This window comes from Girardinichthys multiradiatus, chromosome 2 (genome assembly GCF_021462225.1).
Source record: "Girardinichthys multiradiatus isolate DD_20200921_A chromosome 2, DD_fGirMul_XY1, whole genome shotgun sequence".
NCBI classification, from domain to species: Eukaryota; Metazoa; Chordata; class Actinopteri; order Cyprinodontiformes; family Goodeidae; genus Girardinichthys; species Girardinichthys multiradiatus.
The window spans coordinates 30,089,678-30,099,524 of record NC_061795.1 but is presented as its reverse complement, the minus strand read 5'-3'; positions in this window follow the sequence as shown (position 1 = coordinate 30,099,524).

Genomic DNA, 9,847 nt, shown 5'->3' with positions numbered 1-9,847 from the left:
GACTTTACTATTCTAACCGTCTTGTGGGTTAATATGTTTTAACTCAAATTTCCATAATTTTAAAATAAAAAATGTGCTGACACCCTATTTTATTCAAAAGTCAAGGACTTTTTGATGTGTCATGTCCATTAGGTAAATGTGTTTGTTATTCAGTGATGACCTTACAATGACTGACAGTATCCCGTTTTCTTCTCTTCCCACACACTCCCCACAGGAATCAGAATTCCAGGAAACAGAGTCTGACAGGTCGGATAATAGGGAGACACAGGTTGGAGGGTTATCAGGTATGGAAAACAATACAAGCTTCTTCCTTTTAATTTTCCACTCTCTTATCCAACTCTACCTCCATTGTGCTAGAGCTATGGGGTGCAATTCTGAAAATGGAAAAAGTTCTAGCTTCCTGCTGTTGGAAGGGCAACTTAAATTTTTATGTGGTGTGAAAATGATGGGGGAAATGATGGAGTTCACAGAGTTATGCTCCCAGTGAGTCAACATATTATTATGGAACAATTTTTTTCACTCTCGACTGGATCTTTTATGAAGGACTGGGGAAATCTTTTTGTCTGTCTGTGTGTAAATCTTGGTCCAGAGAAAAGAGCAGAAACTCTGTTTGGGTACAGCTTTGCGAGTGTTGCTCTGTGGGTTTGACTGTGCATTCTCCCACCTTGCCTGGATGTCTTGGAGGAGTTGAGTGCTGCGGTTACCTTGGGAATGAGTCTCGGGGCAGAGCAGTGGGAAGAATTGAGAACTATAAATGGGTAAAAAGATGGAGCTGAGTGGCCGATTAATAATCTGATTGAGTGTGTACATTGTTTGTCTGTGTAGGTCTTCATATTCTTAGTGTGAATTTGAGGCAGTGCCCAAAGACTTCCAGTGTGTAATGAGTTTTTTCATCTAAATCCGTTTGACAAACATCGCAATCAAGGAATCTTGAGCTGGAATTAGGAAGATGTATGTACAGTGCCTTGCGAAAGTATTTGCCCCCCTTGAACTTTTCAACCTTTTGCCACATTTCAGGCTTCAAACATAAAGATATAAAATTCAAATTTTTTGTGAAGAATCAACAAGTGGGACACAATCGTGAAGTGGAATGAAATTTATTGGATGTGTCAAACTTTTTTAACAAATAAAAAAGTGAAAAGTGGGGCATGCAATATTATTCAGCCCCTTTACTTTCAGTGCAGCAAACTCACTCCAGACGTTCAGTGAGGATCTCTGAATGATCCAATGTTGTCCCAAATGACTGATGATGATAAACAGAATCCACTTGTGTGTAATCAAGTCTCTATAAATGCACCTGCTCTGTGATAGTCTCAGGGTTCTGTTCAAAGCGCAGAGAGCATCATGAAGACCAAGGAACACACCAGGAGGGTCCGAGATACTGTTGTGGAGAAGTTTAAAGCTGGATTTGGATACAAAAAGATTTCCCAAGCTTTAAACATCCCAAGGAGCACTGTGCAAGCAATCATATTGAAATGGAAGGACTATCAGACCACTGCAAATCTACCAAGACCCGGCCGTCCCTCTAAACTTTCATCTCGAACAAGGAGAAGACTGATCAGAGATGCAGCTAAGAGGCCCATGATCACTCTGGATGAACTGTAGAGATCTACAGCTGAGGTGGGAGAGTCTGTCCATAGGACAACAATCAGTCGTACACTGCACAAATCTGGCCTTTATGGAAGAGTGGCAAGAAGAAAGCCATTTCTCAAAGATATCCATAAAAAGTATCGTTTAAAGTTTGCCACAAGCCACCTGGGAGACACACCAAACATGTGGAAGAAGGTGCTCTGGTCAGATGAAACCAAAATCAAACTGTTTGGCCACAATGCAAAACGATATGTTTGGCGTAAAAGCAACACAGCTCATCACCCTGAACACACCATCCCCACTGTCAAACATGGTGGTGGCAGCATCATGGTTTGGGCCTGCTTTTTGTCAGCAGGGACAGGGAAGATGGTCAAAATTGATGGGAAGATGGATGGGGCCAAATATAGAACCATTCTGGAAGAAAACCTGTTGGAGTCTGCAATAGACCTGAGACTGGGATGGAGATTTATCTTCCAACAAGACAATGATCCAAAACATAAAGCTAAATCTACAATGGAATGGCTCACAAATAAATGTATCCAGGTGTTGGAATGGCCAAGTCAAAGTCCAGACCTGAATCCAATCGAGCATCTGTGGAAAGAGCTGAAGACTGCTGTTCACGAACGCTCTCCATCCAACCTCACTGAGCTCGAGCTGTTTTACAAGGAAGAATGGGCAAGAATTTCAGTCTCTCGATGTGCAAAACTGATAGAGATATACCCCAAGCGACTTGCAGCTGTAATTGCAGCAAAGGGTGGCGCTACAAAGTATTAATGCAAGGGGGCTGAATAATATTGTACGCCCCACTTTCAGTTTTTTATTTGTTAAAAAAGTTTGACACATCCAATAAATTTCATTCCACTTCATGATTGTGTCTCACTTGTTGTTGATTCTTCACAAAAAAGTTTTATTTTACATCTTTATGTTTGAAGCCTGAAATGTGGCAAGAGGTTGAAAAGTTCAAGGGGGCCGAATACGTTCGCAAGTCACTGTATCTCTGAAAATAAAGTCATCCACTTAAAGCTTTTGTAAACATATTATGAAACTTTACAGCAGAAATGTATTTAAAATGTTCAGATGCAAAAAAGGATTGCCTCTACTTCGTTAAATTTTATAATATTTAAAATGTTCTAATTGGATTATTTTTCCACTTTCAAATTAAACGTTTTACTGGTTTAATGGCTGTTGCCCCTAATGATTAATATCTTCTGTAAAAAAGTGTGAATCACTGATATATAGTTTTCAATTATCCAAAAATGGGTTATATAATGATTTTGTCACCACTGAAACTCCAAAATTAGACATTTTTCTAGTTACTTATGCAATAGCAAAAACTTCTACGGTTTTGTTTTCAATAGACAATAGATTTGAAGAAATGCAAAGTTAGGATCAAACATAAAGTTATCAGGAGCTCATTTGTTGCTCTACAGTGGTCAGAGTTGAAGAGGAATCTGCATCTCAGAGACAGAATTAAAAGAAGCCGAAACACCAACACTGCAGAAAAATCTTAGGTTGAAGAGGGAAAAAAACACAAACAAAAAAGTTTTTTCATGAACACGTGTAACCAGCTTGGATTAAAGTTTGGCAACAAAAAGAGGAGACTCCACAGACAAAGCTTAGATTGCTCAATGTCACAAAGAATCTCACATTTAACAAAGAAAGTTACATGTGAGATGAGAAATGGTTATATCAGTGTTGTAAAATGCCCTCTGAGGTGTGAAATTTACTGGAAGGAACAGCTTTGCATCTTCAAGGACAACCAGAAGGAATTCAGTTGCTGCTTTAGAAAAATTCGTATGTGTTTATTAGTGACTGTGAATTTATAATATGGGTGTTATGGGTGTTTTGCATTTTCATCTCATACCAAGAAGTCCTTGCCATGTTTTTTTAAATAGTGTTGTGCGTGTTGTTGCTTTGCCTGTGTGGCTTCCTCTTTCTGTCTAGAAATAAAAGCATTCTGAACAGGATAGAATGAATATTCAGGATAAATGTATACATATAGAACTTTTTATGTAAGCAGTCAGTGGAGTAACAATTTACTAGCATGGAGGAAGGAGGGGAAAAAAACAAAAATGAAGCATGACATCTAAACCACACCACTGAGATTAGTGCCTTACTAGCCTATAACAGTGTTTTAGATGCTTTTAAAGGATTAACGTCCTTAACTGTTGCTCTGTGGTGGGGGCACACATTCACAAGGACAGGCACAGATAGACAAAGATAGAACAGTAGAACATCTGTTACATCTAGCTATCTAAGAGATGTTAAAATGACACAATGAACTCTGGAAAACTGACTAATACAGCCAGCCCCCTTTATTCCAGTGAGAGAATTTTAAACAATACAAGCAGGATTTTTGTGCCCCTCAACCTTCTGAGGATAGAGCAGGGGAGATTATGATGCACTGTGGGGAGCAGAAGTACAAAACCTTCTGTATGTCTCTCTCTCTCTCTCTCTCTCGCTCCTGACACACACACAATTGTCACACTGACCTCGATTTCCTGCAGTCATGGTCTGCCCATGTTGTTGGAAGGGTCTTCCTGCTCTATTTGTTGGAAATCCTGATTCTCCAGCTTGTTCACACAATCACACATAGCTGAGTACAGTGATGTGTGCACAGGGAGGCACAAAAATGTTTTGTGTCTTGGGTTTCTGCAGCCATGCCCTTCTCCAATACAGGCTCACCTGTTTTATTTGCTGTTTCTACTTTGTTTATGGTTGATTAATGAGGTAACAGTGCCAATCCAAGGAACCTGTTTGCTCATGTCAGGCAACAAAAGAGCATGGCACACATTTCTTATCGGGACTAATGTCTAAAACACCTAAAAGTAGTTTTCTGTGGCCTATTTGGTGAAATAAATTACAAAAAGGTTAAGAACAGATAAAGAACAAGCACATTCTCCCTCTGGATTTTGTCCTTTAGATACAACATCAGAGCCATCTGCTTCCATTTCTGGAGGCATTCATTAACTTAAGTGGAACGTCTCTTTGCAGCAAAGTTCAATTAATCTGAATGACTTGATCTGTAATACACAAAGACTGTTAGATTGAGCGTATCCTGATGTTTGCATATGATCATTGGCATGACATCCAAATACATGCAAACACCGGTGGACAAGCAGGCATGCAAATGCAGGAAGGAGTATTTACTGATCCCTGACTTAAACTGTTTTGCATGAATGCAATGAAAATATGTTCAGTCTTGTGTGAAATAATTGATACAAATGTGACAAAAAGAAATAAAAAAAATGCTTGTGGTAGTCGTCCATAATACCACACAATTGCATACATTTTAATTTTTTTGTGCCGAAAACAATGCAACATTGAGAGGCTAGTCTGAAATAGAGAGATAGTGTGCAATACATTCGCCAGCCACTTTTTTAGGACAAATTATTAGGTGTGGCTAAAACTGTATTGGCTTTATTTGATGCATCTTTTTAACTCCTTGTTTTAACACATGAAAGATAATAGGAAGTATAACAAAGGACAGGAAGTATACACTACGACAAAGGATAATAAAAACAGTATTAAATAACACACATGGTGCTGCAATGAGTTCTCTAATTGTGGCATTTCCAAGGTAAAAAAACAAATAGAGGGGAAGGGAGTGCTGTCAGGGAAGCAGACATGCAAAGTGGACCAATTCGGAATGTGGTACTACCCAGATCGAGGCCTGCAAGAACGATGGTTTGCGATGTGCAAGTGGGCTTTTCCACTTGTTCGGGTGGGATGCGAGAATTGTTTCAAAAGCTCTCTTGGCCAATCAACTTCACCTTAGTACAGTTTTTAATAAACAGAGTTTGATGTTGAGCTTTTCAACCCATCCTCTTTTCTTTCCAAAATAAGAACGCGACACAAATAGCGAATCCGTCAGTCACACGGAAAACTCTTTCTGCATTTAGGCATCCGGACATGGGGAAGACCACTTGCTTAATTTTAAACGGAGCATTAGAATGGAAAGTAATAAAGGGGATTTAGGTGACATTATATATGGCACTATATTTGGTACCAAATATTTATTTCCCAAAAGCTTTGTTATATGATTACATTTAAAATGTCTTCATTGAGAGCAAGGAGAAACCGAAGGCAAATTTCTTGTTTGTGCGCACAAACTTAGTTTACCGCTTGGAATTATATCAACAGTTCAGGCTGGTGTGGTGATGTAGGTGATATTTTCATGGCATGGTTTGTGCCCCTTGGCACCAACTGTGCATTGTTTAAAAATCCATAGCCTAACTGAGTATTATTAGTGACAGCAGTGGCACCTGCAGCTGTAGAGCTGTAGGCACTGTGCGTACCTTGAGATTTTATTTTGATAAAAAAAAATCTAATATTATTGTTTGTGTGGGTCAGGACCTGACCTGACCTTTAGGCTGTTTTTGTGTACCACGCGTATCACGTGCAGGTGGCCTGTATTTGTGTGGGTCAGGTGCTGTGATGGTTTTGTGTGTACCGTCCGATAAAATCCTGCAGGTGCCACTGAGTGACAGTACCTACCTTCTGATGGCTACTTGTAGGAGAATACTACACCATGTTACGAAGCTCAAATCATTTCAAACTGGTTTCTGGAAAATGACAATGAGCACACAATAGTCAATGGTATCCATAGTCACCAGATCTCAATCCAGCAAAGCACTTTGAGATGGTGGAACAGGAGATTTCTTTAATGTATGTGCAGACAAGTGTAAGAAGTTGGCTGTACATCCATACATTAATTTGAAGCAACTGTGAGATGGCATTATGTCTGTTTGGTCAAAAAATCGAAGAAATGTTGACACCTTGAATCAAGGCTTTTCTGAGGAGAAAATAGGGTCCAACCCAGTACTGGCAAGATGCACATAAAAAGGGGCCAGTGAGTGAAAACATGCCTCTTAACCGTCCTTAAAAGTCAACAACATTGCTATGTTGAGCCCTGGATTAAAGGGGAATGCAGACAAGTGAGCATGCAGAATGACAAAGCATGTATGCACATCGGTTTATAAAAGAGAAGCAGAGGGGAAGTGGCTAATGAATGTGGAGAAGAAATCGTTTCACAAGTGTACTGAGAGGCTGACGCAGCACTGATCTCACAAACCACTTGGAGCAAGCAGTGTTGGGCGTGTATGTTTGTATGTGTGTGCGTTAGTCTGTCCCTATTCCTCTGTGTATCTGTGGGGAAAGGGACATCGGTGTGAGTCATCCAGCAGTGATTGAATTAGCTGAACCTTGGCTGAACACTCACGTGTAAGAGAGGGAAAGGCAGGAACAGCTGAATATATTACCTCAAGCTTTGGATAGCTTTCAGACAGACTAAGATTCGGAGGGTCATCTAGTTTTATTATTTAAAAAAACAACTTTATCAAAGCAACGTGTAAAGCCTGAACACACCCTCTTCACAGCACACGCTCACAAATAAGGTCGGAAAGACATGAGGTCACTTCTGAAGAACTAATTGGACATTTCTATTAAGCCATATTTTGTGGTTTCCTCCTTTGTGCCCATGTTCCCTCAGCTGTTTTTCTGCCAGATGTGAGAGAAGAAAAAAAGGAATGAATGGATTACATCAGGGTAGGACAGTTGAAAAACCGAAAATACCTTAGCTTATTCTATTAGCGCTTTGAGTGCCTTGTTGCTGAACAGCGCTGACTATTAGAGACAGTCTTGAATTCAGCAGAGAACTTTTGAACATAGCCTGCTTCTACATGTGGCGAGTACACCACTGCTGTAAACCCCTAGTCATTCCTAAGTAGGTCAATCATGTTGGGGATGGTGTTTACGCTCACCACAATTACATGCAAATATTCACAACAACCCCTTTGTTTTACTGCGTGCTTATCAACTTCAAGTACCTACAAAACTGTTCGGAGATTGTTTTAACTTTCTACCTTTCTTGAGTATTTAATATTAATTTTAATAAGTTTTATTGGTGGAAAAAAGCACAAATTAGTTCAGCTTTAAGACTTGCTCCTGTTAAAGAAAGGTGTCTTTGTCGCCATGGTTATTAGGTAACAATATATCCTATTTAGAGTAATAAAACAGGAGAGACCAGTCAAAAGTAAAATAAGTGCACTTGCACACACACTGCTGACTCAATCAATGGGAAAACATGGGCAATGACAGAAATATATGTCTCAGAAAGCAGTGTGAAGATATTTGCACTGTGAGATAGTAAGAAGGGAGCAGTCGGAGTCCACATTAGTTCAACTTTTTGCTGCACAAGAAAAACAAAATCACTCTTTAGAAACATTTTCTGCCAACTAGGCGCTCCAACCAACTAGTAGGAACAGAAGTTCAAAAGGCCAACCACAATAGTACCACAAGTTGTTTACAGTAAACAACATTTACAAATAGGGGTTAAAGTACACAAAAATGTCCCTCGAACAGAAAAAGGTTTTTTTTTTTTCACCCATTCAAATCAGTGTTTGGGTGTGTCACAGCCATGCCGCCGTGGTTCAGAAAAAACACAGAGAAGCTTCCCTGACATTTTAATGCAACCTGCATGTAACCACTTGCTGAAACAAACAGAAACTGACAAATGCAACATCTTTTCTGATCAACTTGTTCCACTTTGCTACGCTTCATACAAGCTTGTTGCCATAGCAGTGTGGAAGTGGTTTGTGCCACCTGTGGCAATAGTTCCACTTTGTGTGATGGTGTTCCGGTATAGATAAAAAAAAGTTACAAACTCAGACGAGATAATGTTAGCTACTTCAAATAAAAGCCAACACGAAGTAGTACATCGTTCTAAAGTGGATGGAAAATTATATATGAGCCTTTTCTTTCTACAAATAAAAATTTAAAAAGTCTAGTGGGCATATCCTTTCAGCCTCCTTTCCTTGCCTGCTCCTAATTAAAAACAGAATTTACAGGTGTGTAATGGGATTTCAGTATAAATGCTTCAGTTTTGTGAAGACGTCAGAAATTTGTCAGACAACTGTAGAAAACAAGCAACATCATGAAGACCAACCAATTAACCAGACAGTTCAGGGATATAGTTGTTAAGAACTTTATAGCAGATTTGGGTTATAAAACAATATTCCAGGTGTTGATGGAAAGAATATGGCACAGCTGCAAACCTAAAAGACATGGCCATCCGCCTAAAGTAATAGGTCAGGCAGTGAAATTGTCTGGAGATGCAGTCAAGAGCCCCTTGATAACTATGAAGGTGGAGAATCTGTCAACAGGACAACTGATAATAGTGTTCTTCACAAATATGGCCTTTATAGTGGTAAAAAGAAAGACATTGTTGAAAATAAGCATTGACATTTGCTGCAAACCTTGTAGGGGACACAGCAAACATGTGGAGGAACATCCTTTTTCAGATGAGACTAAAACTGAAAAGTTGGTGTGGCAAATCACCAACGCTACACATCACCCTGAGCACACCACCCTCACATTGAAACATGGTGGTGGCAGCATTATGCTGTAGGCATGCTTTTGTTAAGAGTGGACAGTGAAACTGGTCAGAGTTGATGAATAGAGCTACATACAGGGCAAATATGGAAGAAGCAAACGGGGTCCAGAAGATTTCAACTTGGGGCGGAGAGTCACCCTCATGTAGGAAAATCAACTTTAACATGCAGCCAGAACAATAATAGAATGGTTAACATCTAAGCATCTCCATGCATTAGAATGGCTCAGTCAATCCATACCTATATACAGCTGAGTTTCTGTGGCAAGACTTGTTTACAGATCCTTGGTTTCAATCTGATTGAGGTTCAGCTATTTTGCAAAGAGGAATGGAAAGAAATGTCTAATAATAGAGACATACACTAAAAGACTTGCAGCTGTTACTGTTATACCTGTATGCCTCACTTTCTAGATTTTTTTTTTAAATTTATAATTTTTAATAATGTTCCCAATTGTGTACTATGTTGTGTTGACTTATCACATAAAATCCCCAAAAATTGCATTGGACTTTCAGGCTGTAACATGACAAAATCTTCATGCGATAAGAATACTTTTACAGGGCGCAGTTTACTTTAGACATCGCTTTGCTCTTGAGTACAGTTCATCAAGTAAGCCTGGGCTATGGTTTGGGCTTTTCAAAGGCTCCACCAAAAGTTTCCACAGTTTAACGGCTGGTGTGTAGATGTTTGTTTATTGTTCAAAAATGAAAGCAGTCCTAATCGAACACTTTCCAAAGCAATAAAACATGTGAACTTCTCCAAGAACATTCCTCAAAGATTGAGTCATGTCGATGATGGCTGTCCTTTCCCACACAAGTTGTGACTCTGCAAACGTCCTCACACATTACACTGTTTTAATAGAAATACTG